Source organism: Schistocerca nitens, chromosome 10 (assembly GCF_023898315.1).
Source record: "Schistocerca nitens isolate TAMUIC-IGC-003100 chromosome 10, iqSchNite1.1, whole genome shotgun sequence".
Taxonomy (NCBI): domain Eukaryota; kingdom Metazoa; phylum Arthropoda; class Insecta; order Orthoptera; family Acrididae; genus Schistocerca; species Schistocerca nitens.
In genome coordinates, this window is record NC_064623.1 from 101,858,343 (window position 1) to 101,885,793 (window position 27,451).

At 42.6% G+C, this 27,451-nt stretch overlaps 1 non-coding gene across 1 annotated transcript; it reads left to right on the forward strand.

The window, feature by feature from the left end:
- The first annotated feature begins 18,479 nt into the window (after nt 1-18,479).
- On the forward strand, nt 18,480-18,552 carry Trnaa-cgc (transfer RNA alanine (anticodon CGC)). Its single transcript has one exon. It is a non-coding gene; the product is annotated as a tRNA-Ala (tRNA).
- The last annotated feature ends 8,899 nt before the right edge of the window (nt 18,553-27,451 follow it).

Here is a 27,451-nt window from a genome sequence, read left to right on the forward strand (position 1 = left end):
CAAGAGATTTCAAATTGATTGCGTATTTCTAGACTTACAGAAGGCTTGTGACACTGTACCACACAAGCGATTTGTGTGCCTATGGAATATTGTCTCAGTAATGTGACGGGATTCGTGATTTCCTTTCAGAGTGGTCACGGTTTGTAGTAACTGACGGAAAGTCATCGAGTAAAACAGATGTGATTTCTGGCGTTCCCCAAGATAGCTTTATAATGCCTTTGCTGTCCCTTATCTACGTAAACGATTTAGGAGACAATCTGAGCAGCCGTCTTAGGTTGTTTACAGATGATGCTGTCTTTTATCGACTAGTAAAGGCATCAGAATATCAAAACAAAATGCAAAACGATTTAGAAAGCTATCTGTGTGGTGCAAAACTTGGCAATTGATTCTAAATAACGAAAAGTGTTAAGTCATCCACATGAGTGCTGAAAGAAATCCGTTAAATTTTGGTTAGATGATAAATTAGTCAAATCTAAAGGCCATAAATTCAACTAAATACGTAGGAATTACAATTACGAACAACTTTAACTGGAAGGAACACAGAGAAAATGCTGTGGGGAAGGCTAACCAAAGACTGCGTTTTATTGGCAGGACACTTATAAAATGGAACAGATCTGCTAAAGAGACTGCCTACGCTACGTTTGTCAGTCGTCTCTTAGAACACGACTGCACGGTGTGGGATCCTTACCAGATAGGATCGACGGAGTAGATGAAGGAAGTTCTGTTGGATCTTGCCCACTCGTCGCTTATAGGCTGCCTAAGGTATGCTGCGTTCTCGGAATGCTGTACAACAATCCAGACAAGTAATATTAGTAAATTGATTTCTATAAAGCAGAATTGACAACACTTAAATTTAATTACAGCAAGTGTCGCTAGCGAGAGGCGACATGCAAACAGTAAACGATCTTCGCTACAGACAAAGTTCTTGCAAGCTGATACACGTTGAAACGTCCCCTTTGAACAATTTATACATGACTGTGCTTAAACTTACATACAATATTTTTAGCGCAATGCAATCTGACTTTCAGAAATCCCTACAAAAGAATGGCCCTGACTAACATTAACCTATGCGTTTCACAAATCGCTTACCTCACAAAAATCTTGGTTACTCGAACTACTGCAATACAGCGAGCGCCACTACTGCCAGCTAAATAAAAGATTCAAACTACGGAAGGCACTAACTACTGATAGGCATAGTTAGCAAAATGAAAGATTTTGATAGAGAACCAATGTATTTACCTCAATAGTCATAATATGTATAGCAGTTCATGACAAATTTCAAAACTCCGCCATCTCTCTCCCCACATCCACCACTGCTGGCGGCTCACCTCCAACTGCGCAACGCTACGCGCTGTTCACAGCCAGCTGCCTAACACTACAATGGCGAGTATTACAACAATGCAAAGCAGCCACAGACTGCACACAGCACAGCCAGTGATTTTCATACAGAGGTGGCGTTACCAATAAAAAAACCTAAACAGCCTACTTACAACGTCACTGGTAACTGAACCTGCGATACTGAGTCCAGTCTACAACTGTTCCTATACTATACGTATACGGTGCCGATCTGAGCGGCCGAGGCTGTTTTTTTTTTTCTTTACTGTTATTTTTCACCTCATACAAAGGTGGGCTGGCAGCGGATTAATCTACTCCGCTCTTCAGCCACAAGCATTACAATAAATGAGACAAGGAAGACAGAAAGTAACAGATTGGTGGTTAAAAAACAGTAGATACAAAAAATTAAAAAAACACGAAGCCGTTCACACTCGACGAAAAACACGAAAGACTGTCGGCACTGCGCGCAAACACTGATGACTTAAGTGGTACAAGTGAACGAAGGAGCGTGGCGGCGAAAAACACTAAACACAAACATGGCACACACACGAGAAACTGATGGCGATGATCTCCGGCGCACCAATGTTCACTTAACGTGTGCGAGTCGTCGAGGCTGGCCGGAGGGGCGCTTTTATTCACTTGTTCCAGGGGGCGCTCCTGGTGTGGCACGGTCCAATACCGCGCGGTATTGGCCGACGTCCCCTCACCACCTTCTCTGGTCTTGCGTTCCGCATCTTCGTTCCGGCGCTTATGGTTACGCTAGAAAATATTCAGAGGAGAGCAGCACGCTTTGTACTATCGCAAAATAGGGGAGAGTGCCACTGAAATGATACAGGATTTAGGATGGACATCATTAAAACAAAGGCGTGGTCCGTTGCGGCAGAATCTTCTCACGTAATTTTGATCACCAATTTTCTCCTCCGAATGCTAAGATATTTTAGTAGTAGTAGTAACTTTATTCGTCCGTAGATCTCTTTCTACAAGGATGTAGGGCATGTCAAAGTATTTACAAATTTAGATCAATTTAAAATAAGCTAATTCTTATATACATATATATTTACAGACTTCTAATTAGACATAATCACTTCAAAAAATGGTTCAAATGGCTCTGAGCACTATGGGACTCAACTGCTGTGGTCATAAGTCCCCTAGAACTTAGATCTACTTAAAGCTAACTAACCTAAGGACACCACACACATCCATGCCCGAGGCAGGATTCGAACCTGCGACCGTAGCGGTCGTGCGGTTCCAGACTGTAGCGCCTTTAACCGCTCGGTCACTCCGGCCGGCCATAATCACTTGCTGACGCCGACCACCATAGAGAGAAGCGATCATCGTAATAAATTAAGGGGAATCAGACCTCGCACAGAAAGATATAGTTGTTAGTTTTTTATGCGCGCTGTACGTGACTGGGATAATAGAGAATTATTGTGGGGGCGTTTCGACGAACCCTCTGACAGGCGCTTGAATGTGATTTGTAGAGTATTCATGTAGTTTGTAGATGTAGATTTGTTGTCATAAAATGAATAGAAACGTCGTGTTGATAGAGAAATTTTGAATTGTAACTTGCGTGCTGTGAAAGTATAACGTCGCAAGGCGAAGACACAATCCATATCCATTAGAAACACCTTTTTCTTAGTAATATTTGTTACAATTAAGTTTTAGTTAATAACATACATGCAATTAAAGCCTTCAGGAGATAGTAACATACAAGGTAAGGTCGTACTTCCTGCAAATTCACCCTAGCTTGATGAACAGGCATGATAAACAAGGTTGCCACAGTCGTAAAATACTTTTATTGAGCGAAGTCTTACTCGGCATAAGTCGCTATATACTACCACCGTTTCGGGATCTTAGCCGCATGATCAGGTGTATCTGAAATAAAACAGCAGTTGTAGCCCACTCCATTAAACAATTTCGAAATTAAAAAAAATTGAATATAACAATCTGGAAACTAAAAAATTTGGTGAAATTATGCTTAGCAATAATAGGACGTCATGTCCATTTCTAAACAACTAATAGGCAAACATCCACCGTAGACTGGTTGTTGAATAACATCCAGAATTGTGGCTGCGTAACTGTTATGCGCGAGCTGGGAAAATGCCATTTGCCTCAAAATTGCAACCAATAATGCATGCAGCCTACGAAAATGAAGCCACCATACCCGATTAGGTGGAAGCTACATGCTAGACCAAATATAAAATAAGTAACAACCAAGTGTAGCAGATACCGCAAATCAGCTTCAACCTGCTATGACGAACTATGCGAAAACGCCTACATTCAAGGCCAACACTTACCGAACGCTGGGTGACATCACTTCCTCTCCATGCCGTGTTTTGGGGGCACTTTGCGATGTTAACCACGAATACTGACCGCCCGTAGTTTCACTGCTTAATCCTGTTTCTGCTGCCGCGAGGGGCACACGGGTGCCATGTTCCGAGGTCCTTCACGGAAAGCACTAAGTCAAAGCAGTCGCTTTCCAACACAACGTTGATGAAATAGTGATCTGAGCGAGATATCATCCAAAATAGGCCGTTACATGTGACCTTAAATGTAAACCGCGAGGGTAGTTTTAGTAATGGTTAGCACCACACGCCACAAGATTCTCCACAACTATTAAATTTACCCATTCAGTCGTGACCATAAGGCCATCTGAAATTACCTACCTCACTGCCAAGTAGGTACACAGTAAGACAATAAGTACAATCCTAAATACCAAGCGAGGTGGCGCAGTGGTTAGCACACTGGACTCGCATTCGGGAGGACGACGGTTCAATCCCGTCTCCGGCCATCCTGATTTTTCCGTGATTTACCTAAATCGCTTCAGGCAAATGCCGGGATGATTCCTTTGAAAGGGCACGGCCGATTTCCTTCCCCATCCTTCCCTCACCCGAGCTTGCGCTCCGTCTCTAATGACCTCATTGTCGACGGGACGTTAAACACTAATATCCTCCTCCTCCTACAGTCATAAATAACAGTGAAACTGTGTTTTGAAGTGTCTGAAATCCACCATAAGCTCTGAGGAGGAGATTTTAGAGTGCTGTGGAGTGGCTGACTCGTCCGTTAAATTACAGTGATCAGCCAGTCACAGTTACCTTCTATACGGTTTGAATTTTTTCCCACTGCTTTTTATTCTTTCTTGATGTGTGTAGATCTGATGAAATATGCCAGTTACGTAGTTGTGTGTGTGTGTGTGTGTGTGTGTGTGTGTGTTTGTGTATGTATGTGTGTGTGTGTGTGTGTGTGTGTGTGTGTGTATCTTTGGGATGTTATTCATACATTCTTTATAATTAAAATTTTACAAATTTGTGACATTTATCTTTATCTACTGCATTTGCTGGTATCAGTTTACTTTCGGTAACGTCAGTACACCAGACACAAAATACACTGAAGCCGCAAAGAAACTGGTATAGGTATGCGTAGTCAAATATAGATATACCCTATGTGATCAAAAGTATCCAGTCACCCCCAAAAACATACGTTTTTAATATTAGGTGCATTGTACTGCCACCTACTGCCAGGTACTCCATATCAGCGACCACAGTAGTAATTAGACACCATGAGAGAGCAGAAGGCCGGCCGAAGTGGCCGTGCGGTTAAAGGCGCTGCAGTCTGGAACCGCAAGACCGCTACGGTCGCAGGTTCGAATCCTGCCTCGGGCATGGATGTTTGTGATGTCCTTAGGTTAGTTAGGTTTAACTAGTTCTAAGTTCTAGGGGACTAATGACCTCAGCAGTTGAGTCCCATAGTGCTCAGAGCCATTTGAACCATTTTTTTTTAGAGAGCAGAATGGCGTGCTCCGGGGAACTCACGGACTTCGAACGCGATCAGGTGATTAGGTGTCACTTGTGTCATACGTCTGTACGCGAGATTTCCACACTACTAAACATCTCTAGGACCATTGTTTCCGATGTGATAGTGAAGTGGAAACGTGAGGGGACACGTACAGCACAAAAGCATACAGGCCGACCTCGTCTGTTGGCTGATAGATACCGCCGACAGTTAAAGAGGGTCGTAATGTGTAATAGGCAGACATCTATCCAGACTATCACACAGGAATTCCAAACTGCATCAGGGTCCACTGAAAGCACTATGACAGTTAGGCGGGAGGTGAGAAAACTTGGGTTTCATGGTCGAGCGGCTGCTCATAAGCCACACATCACGCCAGTAAATGCCAAACGACGCCTGCCTTGGTGTAAGGAGCGTAAACATTGGACGATTGAGCTGTGGAGAAACGCTGTATGGAGTCACGAATCACGGTACACAATGTTGCAATCCGATGGCAGGATGTGGGTAAGGTGGTGGTGGTGGTGGTTAGTGTTTAACGTCCCGTCGACAACGAGGTCATTAGAGACGGAGCGCAAGCTCGGGTTAGGGAAGGATTGGGAAGGAAATCGGCCGTGCCCTTTCAAAGGAACCATCCCGGTATTTGCCTGAAACGATTTAGGGAAATCACGGAAAACCTAAATCAGGATGGCCGGAGACGGGAGTGGGTAAGGCGAATGTCTGGTGAACGTCATGTGCCAGCATGTGTAGTGCCAACAGTGAAATTCGGAGGGTGTGGTGTTATGGTGTGGTCGTGTTTTTCATGGAGGGGGCACGCACCACTTGTTTTTTTGCGTGGCACTATTACAGGACAGGCCTACATTGATGTTTTAAACACCTTCTTGCTTCCCACTGTTGAAGAGCATTTCGAGGGTGGCGATTGCACCTTTCAACATGATCGAGAACCTGTTCATAATACACCGCCTGTGGCAGAGTAATTACACGACAATAACATCCCTGTAATGGGCTGGCCTGCACAGAGTCTTGACCTGAATCCTATAGAACATCTTTGACATGTTTTGGAACACCGACTTCGTACCAGGCCTCACTGAATGAGATCGATACCACTCCTTAGTGCAGCACTCCCTGAAGAGTGCTGCCACTCCACAAGAAACCTTCCAGCACTTGAATGAACGCATGTCTGTGAGAGAGGAAGCTGTCATCAAAGCTAAGGGTGGGCCAACACCATACTGAATTCCAGCATTACCGACGGAGGGTGCCACGAAGTTGTAATCAATTTTCAGGCAGGTATCCGGATACTTTTGATCACATAGTGTATATACAGGCGCAGCGGACGTCCGAAGGGAACACCCGCCTTTATGCGTATCAGTGTCTAAATGGACGCATTCTCGGACATATTTTATAACACCGATGTTATAAATTTACGATCTCCGTAATTTTTATATGAATAGAGTTGGCTTCAATTACCGAAAAAGTTTTCGTTCGACTGCTTTTAAACTTTGCCGGCTACAATTTTTAGAAAGTGACCGACAATAAAACATGACATCTGAATGACAACTTCAAGAGACATTGTATGGACTGTTATTTTCATTAAGGTTTTGAAATTGTTTTATCTTTGGTATTTAATGGATGTGATCAACGGCTGTAATTAGAAGTTTCCATCATTAATATAAAAGATATTTGTTGTTGTTGTTGTGGTCTTCAGTCCTGAGACTGGTTTGATGCAGCTCTCCATGCTACTCTATCCTGTGCAAGCTTCTTCATCTCCCAGTACCTACTGCAGCCTACATCCTTCTGAATCTGTTTAGTGTATTCATCTCCTGGTCTCCCTCTACGATTTTTTCCTTTCACGCTGCCCTCCAGTACTAAATTGGTGATCCCTTGATGCCTCAGAACGTGTCCTACCAACCGATCCCTTCTTCTAGTCAAGTTGTGCCACAAACTCCTCTTCTTCCCAATTCTATTCAATACCTCCTCATTAATTATGTGATCTACCCATCTAATCTTCAGCATTCTTCTGTAGCACCACATTTCGAAAGCTTCTATTCCCTTCTTGTCCAAACTGTTTATCGTCCATGTTTCACTTCCATACATGGCTACACTCCATACAAATACTCTCAGAAACGACTTCCTGACATTTAAATCTATATTCGATGTTAACAAATTTTTCTTCTTCAGAAACTCTTTCCTTGCCATTGCCAGTCTACGTTTTATATCGTCTCTACTTCGACCATCATCATTTATTTTGCTCCCCAAATAGCAGAACTCCTTTACTACTTTAAGTGTCTCATTTACTAATCTAATTCCCTTAGCATCACCCGACTTAATTCGACTACATTCCATTATTCTCGTTTTGATTTTGTTGATGTTCATCTCATACCCTCCTTTCAAGACACTGTCCATTCCGTTCAACTGCTCTTCCAAGTCCTTTGCTGTCTCTGACAGAATTACGATGTCATCGGCGAACCTCATAGTTTTTATTTGTTCTCCATGGATTTTAATACCTATTCCGAACTTTTCTTTTGTTTCCTTTACTGCTTGCTCAATATATAGATTGAAAAGCATCGGGGAGAGGCTACAACCCTGTCTCACTCCTTTCCCAACCACTGCTTCCCTTTTATGTCCCTCGACTCTTATAACTGCCATCTGGTTTCTGTACAAATTGTAAATAGCCTATCGCTCCCTGTATTTTACCCCGCCACCTTCAGAATTTGAAAAAGAATATTCCAGTCAACATTGTCAAAAGTTTTCTCTAAGTCTACAAATGGTAGAAACGTAGGTTTACCTTTCCCTAATTTATTTTCTAAGATAAGTCGTAGGGTCAGCATTGCCTTACGTGTACCAACATTTCTACGGAATCCAAACTGATCTTCCCCGAGGTCCGGTTCCACCAGTTTTTCCATTCGTCTGTAAAGAATTCGCGTTAGTATTTTCCAGCTGTGATTTATTAAACTCATAGTTCGGTATTTTTCACATCTGTCAGCACCTGCTTTCATTGGAATTGGAATTATTATATTCTTCTGGAAGTCTGAGGGAATTTCGCCTGTCTCATACATCTTGCTCACCAGATGGTAGAGTTTTGTCAGGACTGGCTCTCCCAAGGCTGTCAGTAGTTCTAATGGAATGTTGTCTACTCTCGGGGCCTTGTTTCGACTCAGGTCTTTCAGTGCTCTGTCAAACTCTTCACGCACTATCATATCTCCCATTTCATCCTCATCTACATCCTCTTCCATTTCCATAATATTGCCCTCAAGTACCTCGCCCTTGTATAGATCCTCTATATACTCCTTCCACCTTTCTGCTTTCCCTTCTTTGCTTAGAACTGGGTTTCCATCAGAGCTCTTGATATTCATACAAGTGGTTCTCTTTTCTCCAAAGGTCCCTTTAATTTTCCTGTACGCCGTATCTATCTTACCCCTAGTGAGATAAGCCTCTACATCCTTATATCTGTCCTCTAGCCATCACTGCTTAGCCATTTTGCACTTCCTGTCGATCTCATTTTTGAGACGTTTGTATCCCTATTTCCTGCTTCATTTACCGCATTTTTGTATTTTCTCCTTTCATCAATTAAAGTCATTATCTATTTTGTTACCCAAGGATTTCTACTAGCCCTCGTCTTTTTACCTACTTGATTCTCTGCTGCCTTCACTAGTTCATCCTTCAGAGCTACCCATTCCCCTTCTACTGTATTTCTTTCCCCCATTCCAGTCAATTGTTCCATAAAGCTCTCCCTGAAACTCTGTGCAACCTCTGGTTCTTTCAGTTTATCCAGGTCCCATCTCCTTAAATTCCCACATTTTTGCAGTTTCTTCAGTTTTAATCTACAGTTCATAACCAATAGTTTGTGGTCAGAGTCCACATCTGCCCCTGGAAATGTCTTACAATTTAAAACTTGGTTCCCAAATCTCTGTCTTACCATTATATAAGCTATCTGAAACCTTCTAGTATCTCCAGGGTTCTTCCATGCATACAACCTTCTTTCATGATTCTTGAATCAAGTGTTAGCTATGATTAAGTTATGCTCTGTGCAAAATTCTACTAGGCGGCTTCCTCTTTCATTTCTTAGCCCCAATCCATATTCACCTACTATGTTTCCTTCTCTCCCTTTTCCTACTCTCGAATTCCAGTCACCCATGACTATTAAATTTTCGTCTCCGTTCACTATCTAAATAATTTCTTTTATCGCAGCATACATTTCATCAAGCTAGTTGGCATATAAACTTGTACTACTGTAGTGGGCGTGGGCTTTGTGTCTATCTTGGCCACAATAATGCGTTCACTATGCTGTTTATAGTAGCTTACCCGCACTCCTATTTTTTTATTCATTATTAAACCTACTCCTGCATTAGCCCTTATTTGATTTTGTATTTGTAACCCTGTATTCACCTGACCAAAAGTCTTGTTCCTCCTACCACCGAACGTCACTAATTCCTACTATGTCTAACCTATCCATTTCCCTTTTTAAATTTTCTAACCTACCTGCCCGACTAAGGGATCTGACATTCCACGCTCCGATCCGTAAAACGCCAGTTTTCTTTCTCCTGATAACGACGTCCTCTTGAGTAGTCCCCGCCCGGAGGGGGACTATTTTACCTCCGGAATATTTTACCCAAGAGGACCCCATCATCATTTAATCATACAGCAAAGCTGAATGCCCTCGGGAATAATTACGGCCACAGTTCCCCCTTGCTTTCAGCCGTTCGCAGTACCAGAACAGCAAGGCCGTTTTGGTTATGTTACAAGGCCAGATCAGTCAATCATCCAGACTGTTGCCCCTGCAACTATTGAAAAGGCTGCTGCCCCTTTTCAGGAACCACACGTTTGTCTGGCCTCTTTAACAGATACCCCTCCATTGCGGTTGCACCTACGGTACGGCTATCTGTACCGTTGAGGCACGCAAGCCTCCCCACCAACAGTAAGATCCATGGTTCATGGGGGGGGGCAGACGTATACTTAATTTTCTAAATTTGGAACTAAAATGTACTTATTTGTAATAAACGATACTTTATCTATTATAAATAAGGACATTTTCGTTCCAAATTTAGTTTCCAGTAAATTACTTGAAAACTATTACAGGTAACTCAGTGGGGCCATGTAGTTAATGTTTTTGTATCAAACTGAAGCTTAATACGAACTTTCATCTTTCTGAGTGTAAATGTTTCGTAAAAACGCCGATTTTAACCAAAATGTTGCTCCGATCAAGTTGAGACTGGTAACAGTTCATTCGGACATACAACGCGCATTTTGAACAATTTTTGCCTTTCTAGGTATTGTTTAGCGTCACTTGTATTTTTATTTAAAATGATGTATTTAGGGAAACATATTCATCTAATCACTCTGAGATTTAATAATTTTAACATCAATATACTGAAGCACATGTTGACAAAGTATGGGAAAGCTACTTCAGTTTTTAATTTCATCCTTAGATTGTGGTGCAATATTTGTGTGCTACGCACGGGCGCGCTGTGATGACGTGGCGCTAGTAGTAGTGAGCTGGGTTAAGTCCCGACACACCCATTCGCCTCTGTATCTCTCAAATGATAGAGCGCTTCTCTCGCTACAAGCGTAAGCCGAAGTTACGAGGTATTTACGTTCTTTTCCTGCAAACATTTCAGCTATTTAGTGATGGAAAACGCAAATACAGCTTTAAGTAACATAGAATGGAATTTTGTAAATTCTGATAATGGAAGCCTTGCGAAAGTTGATACGTTTGTGCTCTACCCATTTAGTGTGGCGATATGTGCAATGGCGGACGTTCTTTACCGTGCTCCCTGCAATATCAGTAAACTCGCTCAGAACTAAGGAATAGAGTTTCTGCAAAGGCGTCCGTATGTTATAACCAGATTGTCGACTACCAGTCATGAGCTACAACTCATTGCACAATAAAAATTATTTTTGGCAAAATTTAGTGCTGATTTCCTCTGTAGAAGACACTCAGCTGAGCTTGTGTGTCTAGCAAGCGCTTGGTGACGTAACAGATAGTGCATCGTATTGGGCACGAAGAGGTCAGAAGTTCGAATCCAGGATGCGTCATATATTTTTAAAGTTTTACACGAAATACGAGAGTAGCGTTAGCAAGAACTAATTGTAGCAGTTGTTTCGATTGTTGAATGTATTATAAAATGAAGAGCCAAGAAATTAGCGCACCTGTCTAATATTGTGTACGGCGCCTGTGAGCACGCAGAGGTTCCGCAGTACGACTTGGCATGGACTCGACTAATTTCTGAAGTAGTTCTGGAGGGAACTGATACCAAGAATCCTGCAGGACTATCTAAAAATCAGGAAGAGTACTATGGGGTGGAGATCTCTTCTGAACAGCACGTTGCAAGGCATCTCAGATATGCTCAATAATGTTCATGTCTGGCTAGTTCGGTGGCTAAGGGAAACTCAGAAGAGTTTTCCTAGAGACACTCTGTAGCAATTCTAGACGTGTGGGGTGTCGCATTGTCCTGCTGGAATTGCCGAAGTCTGAATACATGCAGGTGATCAGACAGGATCCTTAAGTACGTGTCACCTGTCAGAGTCGTAGCTGGACGTATCAAAGGTCCCATATCACACCAACTGCACACGCCCTAGACCATTACAGAGCCATCACCAGCTTGAACAGTCCCCTGCTGATATACTGCGTCCATGCGTTCATGAAGTTGTCTCCGTAACCGTACATGGCCATCCGCTCGATACAATTTGAAACGAGACTCGTTCAGGCAACATGTTTCCCGTCACCAACAGTCCAATGTCGGCGTTGACGGGCCCAACCGAGGGGTAAAGCTGTGTGTCGTGCAGTCATCAAGAGTACACGAGTGCGTCTTCGGCTCCATAAGCCCATTTCGTTGATCTTTCATTGAATGGTTCGCACGCTGACAGTTGTTGACGGCCCAGCGTTGAAATCTGCAGCAATTTGCGGAAGGGTTGCACTTCTGTCACGTTGAACGACTCTCTTCAGTCGTCGTTGGTCCCGTTTTAGCAGGATCTTTTTCCGGCCGCAGTGACGTCGGAGATTTGATGTTTTACGGGATTGCTGATATTCACGGCACACTTGTAAAATAGTCGTACGGGAAAATCCCCACTTCATCGCTACCTCCAAGATGCTGTGTCCCTTCGCTCGTGCGCCGACTGCAACACCACGTTCAAACTGACTTAAAATCTTTATAGTCTGCCATTGTAGCAGTAGTAACTGATCTAACAACTTCGCCAGACACTTGTTGTTTTATATAGGGATTGCCTACCGAGGCGCCTAATTATGCTTGTTCACATATCTATATTTGAATATGCATGCCTGTACCAGTTTCTTTCGAGGTCCTTGAGGCGTAGCGGCGTATAACGATCCTGCCTTGGAGGCGGTTAAGTGGGAGATGTGTCTCAGAGCTGGATAGTGACAGATGGTGACGCGAGACTGGACGCTAGACTTGGCCGCTGTTTCTATGTTTCGATACAGTGTATCGATACGTGGAACTGTTTCAGTGTTTCGGAACGGCTGTGGTTCACTGTTTCGAAACAGCGGTGTTTCATTCCGCCCCTGTCTAGATCTCGAGCCAGACACAGAAACTGTATCGTTGTTTCAAAATAAGGCTGTTTCAGTCCACCTGTGCTTGGAACGGACTGATTGTATCGAAACAGTGATGTTTCATTCCGCTCTGTGTCGGACGAGATTCGGGCTCGGCACAGGTACTGAAACACAGCATAACACTTCGTGAAACACTTTCAAGAGTGTCGAAATCTTTTTGACAAGCAATAGCATGAAGCTTAAGATGTCCGAAAATAAAGCTTCGTTTCTAGCTAACTATCCTATTCCGAAATGGCGTAACATCTGCTTTATAAACACTAACTAAACAATAAAACAACGCATACTATTCACATTCAAAATAATAAATATGTGAAAATCATTCTGTTAAATTACAATTTTTTATAACATATTCTTCTCTGTTTATGTAGTGTAATCATATTAAGAAACGCAAGTAAGCCTGCAACATTTTGAATAAAAAAGGCGTAGAGTGACAATTATTAGACATATACATAAATTTGATGTAGGTATAATTGCAAGCATCTGTTTGACATATCACTGATAGTGTAATGGTGAACGGGAAGGACTAGGAAGCATGGTGAATGTACAGTAACGGTTCGAAACACCTTGAAAGACAAAATTTTTTTGTTATATTTTGTTATTTATTCGAATTATTTGGCGTTATTTGTGAGTCTATAGTGACTGTGCCTATTATCCTCAATGATTCCCCTTGTGTGCATGGAAAGAAGCAGGATGGGTATATTACCCATACTAATGGAATGTGGGAACCCCAGTAGCATATCCGTTGTTTCTGCAGTTTGCTCCCACCTCCAGTTCCGTTCGTGGTGGTTCTTCTGTCTTCAGCTATGGCTGTCCTCAGCCAATTGAAAAGTATGAAAGTCACACGACACGAAAGCAGTGCATTTGCTGCAGGAAATACGAAACTGCCAAGACACCTAAGTGATAGTTTCATACTTTCTGCGGTATGATTAGCGCTCTCGCACCTCATTTGTGTTTATATGGACATACTTATACAGTAGACATTCAAGGTGATAAAATGTGTAGGTTTATTAGATTACAAAACACAAATTGTTTCACTGTTTCGAAACAGCGTATCGAAATATTACATTGTACTGTTTCATTTGTTTCGAAACAGTTACGTGTTTCAGTTTGCCCATCTCTACTGGACGCGCACGTAGTTTATGTATCAGCCGATAGAGGACAGTATTGGATAGGGGACTGTGATTTCGTTTCCATTGTGCCCACTAGAGTGCACTAAAGTAATAGAATGTTTTTCATAAACTATTCTAGTATTTTCATAAAGTGTTATTATGTCTTTTTGTGTATATAAAATGTTATAAATATGTTTTAGCAGTATGAATGATGCGTGAGTGTGGTTTAAGGTTAATATGATGATAATTGTTTAGTGTGGGAACATTTCGAAGAAATATAGATGTGGACAAAGGGGATTTTTATAGAATAGATTTGTAAAGTAAGTTTATGATAAAGGGAACGTTAATTCAGGTATAAATAACAATAGTAAATAACTTTATGCATAAGCAAAACTTCAGCATATCAGATAATTACGTCGGTAAAAAGTGCAGTCGTTAGGTTTACTATTTTGCGATTGGGTATTGATGAAAAGCGCGGATTGACGCGCAAGAATGTTGTTTTGCTATTGGCTGTTGAGTAAACTGACCAATGGTAAAGCGGTATTCTTCGCGCGCCATTCTCTGCTGGTAGAGAAGACTTAGAGTATTCTAGAGAAGAGTGGGAGCCTAGCCATGAAACAGTTCGGACGTGTGTAGTAGTAGTTTCGATGGAAACGATAAGTTGCCGGATCTATCAGTGTTTCATACATCAAAAGTGTTGGAAAGTGACGGCATAATTATTCCGATGTGTGTGTAGAAATTTCGGAATTTTTAAGTCAATTTTGTGACGATAAAAGATATATTCCGCGTGGAGTATTGAGTAGGTCGGTGGCTAAAAACTGTGAATGCATTAGGGACCGATAGACTTAATATTTTGCAAGCATTCTCAATCAAAAACAATCGGTATTTTTGTAGCTATTACGTTTCCGGGGAATGCAACACCGTAAACTTGCTAACGTGAGTGAAAGGGATTGTGAGTGACTGTGTTAAGACTAGCACGGGCTTGGCAGTGATACTTGTTCACCTAAGTTTCAGAATATATTAACTGAGGACAAAATTTCCAACCTTTCATTTCTTGTGAAAACTTTCTCCCAAAACTTAGATTAGTGACTTTAATTGCAGCCTGGTTCACGTCCTGGTACAGTAGGTTTCGCTCGGCTTCCCTACTGATGATATGCTGAGACAACGTTCACAGGTGGGTGCAGGTTCGTCGTAAAGGGACGGAAAGAACGGCGCCGCCGCATCCTGTGTAGAAAAATACTGAAATTCGAGAGGAATGTAAGCGTGTTAGGAGCACAAAATGACGTAATTAATCATTTAAGATGATTTCCAGAAAAGCCAAATTTCCTGTAGTGTCTTATTCGAACGAGCGAATACGCCTCTTGCCGCTATCGCTTCTTGGCTACGAGGAGACTATGTGTAGTGATCTCGCCCGACAGGGTTTGAAAGCTTTGTACCTCTTGGCCATTACGCCACACTTGCCTACTGTAGGTACCACCTAGCTATTAGTAGAGAAGGTATCTCCGTGTGTGTGTTAGGCTTAGCGGAGCAGACTTGGAGCTTTTACGGCCAGCAGAACTGCCACTACCATGCGGCGGACAGTTAACGGGTTCCCTCCGCTGGCGCCAGATCGCATGTATGTGGGGCACCGGGTGGCGCCAGTGCGTTTATTGCTGCTGCAGCCGCCAGTAGCGCTGCAGTCGCGGTAATTACCGCACAGAGGGCGGAATACGGCCGGCAGTATTCATAGCGCCAGTGGTATTGACGCTCGCTGCGAAAATCTTTTACCATTGTCAATTTGCCTCCATCACCAGAGAGGCGCAGTTTTTCGTGGCTTCCGAGAAGCATTTGACTGGGTAGCACAATAACATCTTTCAACAAAAATATGATTAATCTTATTTTCACAAGTCCGTCTTGATCACACAGACTTCTATACACTTTATTGCCGGTTTCGGCTTACCGCCATCTTCAGATCGTTAAAATAATCTGCTAAAAAATCATCGTCAAATTAAACATGTGAGTACATGGTACGTACCGTGATTAATTAAACATGTGAGTACATGGTACGTACCATGTACTCACGTGTTTAATTTGACGATGATTTTTTACCAGAATATTTTAACGATCTGAAGATGGCGGTAAGCCGAAACCGGTAATAAAGTGTATAGAAGTCTGTGTTATCAAGACGGACTTGTGAAAATAAATGTGCCAAAAATAAAATGATTGTGGACTCATTTACAGACTTCATGTCTTCAATTGATTTCATTAATTTCCGTTGTCTTGCACTTAGATTTTATGATATTGATGGGCAATGCATACTTCTAAAATGGTTCAAATTGCTCTGAGCACTATGGGACTCAACTGCTGAGGTTAGTAGTCCCCTAGAACTTAGAACTAGTTAAACCTAACTAACCTAAGGACATCACAAACAGCCATGCCCGAGGCAGGATTCGAACCTGCGACCGTAGCGGTCTTGCGGTTCCAGACTGCAGCGCCTTTAACCGCACGGCCACTTCGGCCGGCTGCATACTTCTGGAACAAAGTAAGATTAAAATACTAAAAAACAAAATGAGATGATTCATCAAAATTTTAGAACGTTTCCAAGGTGAATGCCATTTATGACAGAAAGTAACTGAAATGTAAGCAATACACGGAAAACTCAATACTAAATACCGAAAAATAATAAATGCAAAACCTCATGTCGTTGCCGAATGTAGTCCCTGTGCAATACAGGGCGAAGTGGCTCAGCGGTTAGCACACTGGACTCGCATTCGGGAGGACGACTGTTCAAACCCGCATGCTGCCATCCTGATTTAGGTTTACTGTGATTTCTCTAAATGGGTTCAGGCAAATGCCGGGATGGTTTCTTTCGAAGGGCATGGGTCGACTCCCTGACGCTGCTATAAGTGGTGCTTTTTAAACAAACGCTGCCACCCACTGGGAACATGCTCAAACGAAGACAAGTGAAGCACTGCAAGCACGTGTAGCAACATACAGGTCGTAATAAGGCACATCGGGTTTAGTTTATTCCCTGAGTTAGAAAAAATTATTGGCTGTAGCATATTCCAATGTAAGGACTGAGGAGGTAGTAGTGTGGTAAGCTCGTACGGTTGTTGCAGGGTAGGTTGTGCTGAGAAATAATTGTGAAGAAAAAAATTCAACAAAAATTACGCCGTTTCCAAGTTAATTAACGTCGAAGTTAGCCTATCAGGTCATTGCAACCTTAAATTCAAGCGGCCCACCAGATATAATTAGTATTAGCTGTTATCATAGCGTACATGATAGCGCAAGAGACAGTTCAACCTTTGGCTCGGGTTCGATCCTTACTACCGACACATGTCCAGTTTTTATGTCGCTCTCTTGTTCGGTTTTAGGGAACCAAACGAAGAACGCGATTGACCCCACCGCCCCTGGCGGGCCGCATGAATTTTCGCACGCAACGCCCCGACTGGCTAACTTCGATAAATATTAACTCGAAAGCGGAGCAGCTTATTGTATTTTTTTCTTAACAATTATTTCACAGCACAATTTACCCAGTAGCACCTTTATAACATTTTCAGACTGAAACTTCCTGGCAGATTAAAACTGTGTGCCCGACCGAGACTCGAACTCGGGACCTTTGCCTCTCGCGGGCAAGTGCTCTACCATCTGAGCTACCGAAGCACGACTCACGCCCGGTACTCACAGCTTTACTTCTGCCAGTATCTCGCCTCCTACCTTCCAAACTTTACAGAAGTTCTCCTGCGAACCTTGCAGAACTAACACTCCTGAAAGAAAGGATATAGCGGAGACATGGCTTAGCCACAGCCTGGGGGATGTTTCCAGAATGAGATTTTCACTCTGCAGCGGAGTGTGCGCTGATATGAAACTTCCTGGCAGATTAAAACTGTGTGCCCGACCGAGACTCGAACTCGGGACCTTTAGCCTTTCGCGGGCAAGTGCTCTACCATCTGAGCTGCCGAAGCACGACTCACGCCCGGTACTCACAGCTTTACTTCTGCCAGTATCTCGCCTCCTACCTTCCAAACTTTACAGAAGTTCTCCTGCGACTGTTTGAGATAGGACGTCAAATAGAACATTTAACGTATTGAGGATTTCCCAGTGGAGAGAAAGCAGCATGTTATATTGGATAGAGACTCATCAACAGAAGTAGAAATGAAACAAGTCGTGTGTCAGGTAAGTTTGTTGGGGCCTCACCTGCCCGAGTTGTAGATGACCTGCCGGACAATACTAATCGAAACCTCGCACATCACCTTGTACATAACGCGAGTAGTCTACGATGAAGTGCCGGCCGGTGTGGCCGAGCGGTTGTAGGCGCTACAGTCTGGAACCGCACGACCGCTACGGTCGCAGATTCGAATTCTGCCTCGGGCATGGATGTGTGTGATGTCCTTAGTTAGGTTTAAGTAGTTCTAAGTTCTAGGCGACTGATGACCTCAGAAGTTAAGTCCCATAGTGCTCAGAGCCATTTGAACCTTCTACGATGAAGTACTGTCTGAAAATGCTGCACTTGTATCCAGTGAATGTGGCAAAAGATACACAAGACAAACTCCGCTCCAGCAACACACGAGGCACGAGCCTTCTTCCACTACAGTTTTTGTCCTCTACAGTTTCCTCTAGCATTATGGAAGTCTTCCCTGATGTCTTAACAGATGTCGTATCATCATGTCCCTTCTCTTTGTCAGTGTTTTCCACATATTTGACCGAGCGAGGTGGCGCAGTGGTTAGCGCACTGGACTCGCATTCGGGAGGACGACGGTTCAATCCCGTCTCCGGCCATCCTGATTTAGGTTTTCCGTGATTTCCCTAAATCGCTTCAGGCAAATGCTGGGATGGTTCCTTTGAAAGGGCACGGCCGATTTCCTTCCCCATCCTTCCCTCACCGAGCTTGCGCTCCGTCTCTAATGACCTCGTTGTCGACGGGACGTTAAACACTAATCTCCTCCTCCTCCTCCTCCACATATTTCTTTCCTCTCTGATTCTGCTCAGAACCTCCTCAATTCCTTCCTTATCAGTCCAGCTAATTTTCAACATTCGTCTATAGCATCAGATCTCAAATGCTTCGATTCTCCTGTGTTTCGGTTTTCCCACAGCCCATGTTTCACTACCATACAATACTGTGCTCCAAACGTATATACTCCGAAGTTTCTTCCTCAAATTAAACCCTATGTTTGTACTAGTGGCATTCTCTTGGCCAGGAATGACCTTTATTCCAGTGCTAGTCTGCTTTTGATGTCGTCCTCGCTCCATCTGTCATTAGTTATTTTGCTGCATAGGTACTAAAGAATTCCTTAACTTCTTCTACTTCGTGACCATCCATCTCGCTAATTTCTGCTATTTCTCATGACCTTCGTCTTTTTTCGATTTACTCTCAATCCCTATTCTGTACTCATTAGACTGTTCATTCCATTCAGCAGATCTAACTATTTTTCACTTTCACTCAGGATAGCTACATCATCAGCGAAACGCATCATTGATATCCTTTCTCCTTGAATTTTAATTGCCGGCCGTTGCGGCCGAGCGGTTCTAGGCGCTTCAGTCCGGAACCACGCGGCTGCTACGGTCGCAGGTTCGAATCGTGCCTCGGGCATGGATGTGTGTGACGTCCTTAGGTTAGTTAGGTTTAAGTAGTTCTAAGTTCTAGGGGACTGATGACCTCACATGTTAAGTCCCATAGTGTTTAGAGCCTTTTGAACTATTTTTGAATTCTAATTCCGCTCCTCAGCCTTTCTTTTATTTCCATCATTACTTCTTCGATGTACAGACTGAACAGTAGGGGCGAAAAACTACATCCCTATCTTACCGTTTTCAATCCGAGCGCTTCTTTCTTATTATTAACTCCTGGCTCTAGTACAGATCGTATATTACCCGTCTCTCCTCATACCTTACTCCAATTTTTCTCAGCATTTCGAACATCTTGCACCATTTTACATTGTGGATCGCTTTTTCAAAGTCGGCAAATCCTATGAACATGCCTTGATATTTCTTTAGTCTTACTTCCATTATCAACCGCAACGTCAAAATTGCGTCTCTGTTGTCTTTACCTTTCCTAAAGCCAATCTGATCGTCATTGAGCACATCCTGAATGTCCTTTACTGCCCAATAAATCTGCAGTGGCTGAATGTTTTATTTCCACTACCCGTTCCATGTATGACGGTAAAGTTAAGACATTGGCTATGGCCTCATTCTACTGGGAGTCGGTGAGAATGAAAGCTGTGGAAATATAATTGGTGAACAACCTGCCAACATCGACGAGGGTTTTCAGCTCAACAAATTATTTCATGTCTGCGCTCTCAGTGGAAATATTGTACTAAGTGTTCAGTGTCTCGCATTCCCATCTCAGCCATCCATAATAATTAACGAATTACTTTGTGAGCACTCTCGATATGATGAGTCTGTGCTTTATTTTTTTACTGCTAGACGCACAAAGTTTTATGTACGACTAATGCTCTTGTTACCAACTGTATTAGCCGTAACGCATGGGAATTTGCTCCAAACTATTGTGTAAAGTGAGTTTGAATTCTTCCAAGCGGCTCAGGTTGAGAACGGCTTTCGGAACAAGAACTAATGTTGAAATATGAAGATGATGAATATTTCAAAAAGTTATGGAAAGTTTAGCAACTTGCTTTAAATGTGCAGAAATGTGGAACTGTGCAGTTCACAAAAGGCATACAATTGGCGTCCTTTGATTACTAAAAAAAAAAAAAAAAAAAAAAATTCAAATGGCTCTGAGCCCTATGGGACTTAATATCTGTGGCCATCAGTCTCCTAGAACTTAGAACTACTTAAACCTAACCAACAGAAGTATATCACACACATCCATGCCCGAGGCAGGATTTGAACCTGCGACCGTAGCGGTCGCGCGGTTCCAGACTGAAGCGCCTAGAACCGCTCGGCCACACCGGACGGCTGATTCCTACACTAATGGCTCAGAATTTGAATCAGTCAACTCATACAAATAGCTGGGTATATCATTTTTAGCAGATATGAAGCACAATGATTCACTGGTCAACTGCCTTTTTGTAACAAAGTATGTGAATGGGGTTCTTAGCTATGACGTGGTTACTGAATTGTCCACCCGGATCAGGTTTCGTGACACTATACCCTCTATTTACACAATAACTTAAAACGCTGTATATCGGTTACTTTGTTATTGCTTCAGTTTTCAGATGCAATTGTTGGTAAACAATCGAATGCTGTACTTGTTTCTTAGACCCGACGTTCATCGCCAGGATACGAAGGAGGCCGACGAGTCGCGCTCTCGTTGCAATGCACCATCTTGTGTTTGTGTGGTCTGAGTCAGTAGTGACAGAGCTCTGTCCTTGTGAAGTGAATTGCTGTAGGTTAGTGAATGTTTGTGTTTTACATGAATTCAGAAGACTCGTACCTGTATAAATAATACAAACTCCTCTTATATCTGAGGTGAGTCAACTCTGAACTCGCAAAAGCGAAAATTTAATCCTATTGAATAAAAAAAATCACCGTGAACTACATTTTGGGTGCAAGGTTGGCGACAAAGGCAAAATATGTCCCCCCTGCCCCCCCCTCCCCCCACACCGGACACACAGGTATGCTGTTTGACGTATGTTACGCTCCTGATCGGCTGGTTACAGTGATCACGTCATATGTCGCTTGGTGCCGCTATGATTTGGAGGGACCTTACGGCTCACACAGTAGAGCGCTATTTCTGTGTGACAAAAATAGCTGGAATCGGCTCTAAAACAAAACAATGAAAACAGTGCAATATCCTAATTTACCATCTGCTGTAAGAGAATGTTGTCCGTCTACTGCTGGACCTTACTAAGAGACGTTTCTGAGACAAGGCATCGCAGAAAACTAGGAACAAAATATTATTTGGTATATTTATACACTTTTCTTTACTCTTACGTCGCTAATTTCTTTGCTTATTTTATGTACTGTTACAGATTTTTTTGTTGTCCTTAAGCCCTACGCATACAATGCTATAACATAAAAGCTAACGTAAGAATTTATAAAAACCAGCGTTGAATGGAAACTGAGTTTGAGACAGAAATTAGATCTGGATTCAGGAACGAATTATCTTCCAGAAACGGCTCTTTTAAGACTAGTGATTATATAAGCTCAGTTGTAGAAACACAGGGCCAGACTTGGATTCGTTGTCAGGATTCCGAGAAGTTGCGATCAGTTAACAAAGGAATCTGCTTAGAAAACACTTGGTCGTCCGATATTAGACTAATTCTCGTGTGTACAACATAACAAATTGGGGTAACTAGCGACACTGAACGTGTTCAAAGACATGAAGTTCGAACAGAGGCAGGTCTGTGAGACAGACGGACCTGCGTCACGGAAATGTTGACGTACCTCAATTGGCAGATTCTAGAAGCTAGAACGCCAATTGCTCTGCGGAGGCTTACTTGCTACGTTTCAAGAATCAGTAAGTAGTGAATAATGTAGCGAAATGCTACACTTAATACGCATTGCCCGCGTACGGACCGTTAAAAAAAGGAGAGGCTAAATGCCGATCAATGCGATATATGGGTGGGGAAGAACCTCTGACATGCGATACAATACTAACAACCCTCTTCCACGCACAAGACGGAAGATTGCAGAGCATGTATTGGAACATGCTCTGTCAATTATGAAGTATCCATTGCACGCATGAAATTTTTTAGTGAAATCGAAAGGCCTCTCCACTTAAATGAATTGTGAATTATGCACATAGCTGATTATTTTGCTGGTCTCTTCTTCTCCAGCCTTTTCGCGTTCGGAGAAATACGTAATTTTCCGGGATTGTTTCGCTTGTTGGGTCCGTTCAGTCACACAGAGCGAGGTGAGACAGTCATCGGCTAACTGGACTCCCATTCTGCAGGACGATGCTTCAAATTCCCGTCCGGAACATCCAGATTTAGCATTCCCTCGATTTCCCTAAATCGCTCCAGGCAAATGTCGGGATGTTTCCTTTGAAGAGGGCGCGGGCGATTTCCGTTCCCCCGTGATTTCGTAAACCGTCTCTAAAGCCAGCTCTTTCGGCGCGAGGTTAACTTCTCCCAGCCGTACTTCAACTGCGAAATAATAATACCTCGTTCCTTTACGCTTCTGTACTTAAGACTTCCACATATGAAAACGGAGTTTTCTGCAGATGGCAATACACTATGGGGCACGTACGTTGGTATGAAATGTAAGAGTTATAAGGTATTGTTTCGTTGGATGTTTATAAATGAATAACGGGGTTTTAACGCTTTATAATATTTATTATATTAAGCTAAGTTATGAATGATATGTCAAATGAAAGAGCAACTCAAACAGTTTTACGAAGAACTTTATGAATGTTCAATGTGAGCACCATTTGTCACACGGCACACAAGTCTATAGCCGAGTTCTTCCCAAACGTTGATAAGTGTGTATTCAGTGACTGTAGCAACAGCTGCTTCAGTCCGGTTTCTTAGTTGAGGGAGGTCTGCTGGTAGCGGAGGCACGTACACATGAGCCTTGATGAAGCCCCAAAGGAAAAAATCGCATAGCGTTAGGTCGGGTGAACGTGGAGGCCGTGCGAAGCCAGGCCCTGTCATTGGGCCCCTTGCGGCCTACCCAGCGCTTGGGTACAATGATGTTCAACCGCTCGCGTACTTCGATATTATATATATATATATATATATATATATATATATATATATATATATATATATATGAATATAATAGAAGGAAACATTCCATGTGGGAAAAAATATATCTAAAAACAAAGATGATGTGACTTACCAAACGAAAGCGCTGACACGTAGATAGACACACAAACAAACACAAACATACACACAAAATTCAAGCTTTCGCAACAAACAGTTGCCTCATCAGGAAAGAGGGAAGGAGAGGGAAAGACGAAAGGATGTGGGTTTTAAGGGAGAGGGTAAGGAGTCATTCCAATCCCAGGAGCGGAAAGACTCACCTTAGGGGGAAAAAAGGACGGGTATACGCTCGCACACACACACACACATCCATCCACACATACACAGACACAAGCAGACATATTTAAATATGTCTCACCTTAGGGGGAAAAAAGGACGGGTATACACTCGCACACACACACACATCCATCCACACAGACACAAGCAGACATATTTAAATATGTCTCACCTTAGGGGGAAAAAAGGACGGGCATACACTCGCACACACGCACACATCTATCCACACATACACAGACACAAGCAGACTTATTTGTGCAAGATAAGAGATGTAACTACATATTTTCTCTGCAACGGATGCGTGTAAAAAGTTTTTGTATATGTTTCTGACTTTATCTTTCTATTCGTGGAGCTGCAGTAACTTTTGTCAATAGTCTCGCTACCAGATTGCCTGAAGATGTCCAAATGTCCAAATTACTTCTCTCTAGAATCTATAGCAGTATCTGTGTGATATTTATAAGTCTCATGTAGCAAAACGTCACGTAAAGTTTTGTATTTGTGGGTGTCCACAGCCTCCAGATGTTTAATAAACGTCAGCATGGTCCGTAGTAGGCTGTAATGTGATTTTTATTTAATCAGATGGTTCAAATGGCTCTAAGCACTATGGGACTAACTAACCTAACGACATCACACACATCCATGCCCGAGACAGGATTCGAACCTGCGACCGTAGTAGCAGCGCGGTTCCGGACTGAAGCCTAGAACCGCTCGGCCACATCGGCCGGCTTTATTTAATAGTGAGATTAGGTAATTTCGACTACATACCATTGTCAAGACTTGTAAAACCAACATGGAAAAGCACTACATTGTCTGCATACATCGCCATGAATAAATAACGCTTTACACACCTCACAAGAGATAAAACATCACTGCACAAATTTCTTACAACCACATGTTAATTTACAGCAGCTGGTAATTTGTTTCCACAGATTCATGTTCATCCAAAGACCTTAAGACTCTCGATAACACATATCAAAGGCACGTTACATACATTGCTGGATTGCCAGACTTAGTTTTCGCCATGTATAAAAACAGTCAGCGATCAAAGAATACATTTAGGACGTACGAATGTACCTAAAGTATTGTGTACAGTATGTGGCATATCACCGGGCGAGCTACTTTATTTTAAACATCGTATTAACAAAAATATTCAAGAGGTACATACAAAATTCCACAAATGATAGAATACTCCATCAACTGCTGTCATGCCGGTATAACAACTGCCTTATATTGTAAGTCATCAGTGTCTGAGAGCTATTTCTAGACACACAGAAGCCACACCTTTCTGTTTGTATGGAAAGATAACCCGCAGAATTTTTTAAAGTAACAACCAATATACAGCGCGTGAAAGGGTGGTAACCAAATGTCACCTGCGTTATAAAATGTATCAAAAAAGTTTTAGGAACATGAAGTACTTCATGACTTAAGTGTGTGATAGAATCATAATATAAAATACATACATTAAAAACCATGGGATCTGTACAATGTAAAGAGAAATAACGTGGCAAATAACGAAGAAAAATGTGAGAAATACAACTGGCCGAGGTTGCAGCTATGTCAGGAGCTCACACAATGGGCAAGAATGCACAAGACATTAATGTAAAGAAACATTATTTTCAACACAAAGTTAGGGTTTTTTGAATGGCACTTATATATGTTTTTCTATGAAAATGAAAACTAGAGGCACAGTTAGTGACGACATACTTGTATTTGCTTCTCTAAGCCGAATAACTTCTGAAAAACATAGACCTTAATGGATCGCAATGGCCCCACGATTTCTACTGTGATGCATGGAGCAAGGGCTGCCTGCAATGGACAATGCAATCCGCATTACGACATTATAACACAAAGTGTGGCACCCTTTCCATTATTTGAAGTCTAAGAATTCGAGAAGGTTCAAGGTTTAGAGCAGTGAAACGAAGTCTGCCATCACTAACTGTACCTCTGGTCATCATTACCATAGAAAAAATATAAACGTATCCGTCTAAACCTCCCGGCAGGGTCGCCAATTCACTGGGTCGCCGTATACCTAGAGGCGGACACTAGTTTCACCCCTTAGTTTCGTCAGTATTCTGATAGTGTAAGGAGAATGTATAACTAGAATCTATCTTTGAAAACGTACAAAGTTTGTATCGAAAGTGATGTTTGTTTACATTTATGGATTGTGCATTCCTGGCCATTGTGTGAGCCCCTGACATAAGTACATCTCAGGCCAACTGAATTTTCCTAATTTTATTTCATTTTTGACATATGTGAGATGGGATAGTTTGGTAGAACATCTTGTATACAGTGACTGGGGAGTGTCAACAACCCGAGAGGCTTGCATAGATCCCAGCAGGATGTTTTTCTGATAACCTCATATATTATTATTATTATTATTATTATTATTATTATTATTATAAGTCAAAGAAAGGTCTCAATTTCTGCAACGTTTTCCTGGAAGATTATGACATAAGGAACATACACTGGAGATATGGAAAATATGAAAATAGTATTACTTCTCTGTACACAATCAAAATATGCAAATAATATTGAAACTTCCTGGCAGATTAAAACTGTGTGCCCGACCGAGACTCGAACTCGGGACCGAGTTCGAGTCTCGGTCGGGCACACAGTTTTAATCTGCCAGGAAGTTTCATATCAGCGCACACTCCGCTGCAGAGTGAAAATCTCATTCTGGAAACATCCCCCAGGCTGTGGCTAAGCCATGTCTCCGCTATATCCTTTCTTTCAGGAGTGCTAGTTCTGCAAGGTTCGCAGGAGAACTTCTGTAAAGTTTGGAAGGTAGGAGACGAGATACTGGCAGAAGTAAAGCTGTGGGTACCGGGCGTGAGTCGTGCTTCGGTAGCTCAGTTGGTAGAGCACTTGCCCGCGAAAGGCAAAGGTCCCGAGTTCGAGTCTCGGTCGGGCACACAGTTTTAATCTGCCAGGAAGTTTCATATCAGCGCACACTCCGCTGCAGAGTGAAAATCTCATTCTGCAAATAATATTGCTTGCCTGTAAACAACGTGAGAAGTGAAACTTTCTGGGAGATGAAAACTATGTGCTGGACAAAGACACACAGTTTTAATCCACCAGAAACTTTCATATCAGCGAATACTCCGCTGCAGAGTGAAAATTTCATTCTTAAGATATAGGAAGGGGTTCTCAGGGCAATACATGCTAAAATGTTCGAGAAAATAATTTGAATTCCGAAGATTGTGGGTCAGCATACAGTTTCTAAGATTTATGACTACTATAACATACTTGAGTATGTTTTATAGGATATTAGCATATCAAGCGGTCACACTGACGCTGCCGGCATGTATGTGGCGTGCATGTGCCGGCAGCCGTGTGAAATGGGGTGAGATAATTAGGTGCTGTACGTTATGGCTGGCACAACACGAGCTGGTGGCCGACAATGGAGTCAGACCGCGGGGACCAAACTCATTAGGAGCGCCCACAATGCAAGGAGACCCGTGTGTGCGCGGGCCACGAGCGGTCGCCAAACACTGCTCGCGTATGCGTCTAAACCTCCCGGCAGGGTCGCCAATTCACTGGGTCGCCGTATAGCTAGAGGCAGACACACGTTTCGACCCTGAGTTTCGTCAGTATTCTGACAGTGTAAGGAGAATGTATAACTAGAATCTATCTATGCAAAATATCTACATCTACATCTGCATCTGTATCCTGCACGCCACCTTAGACTTTTGCAGAAGGTATTTTATGTACCACTGTCACTTTCCCCATTGTTGGTAAGTCTC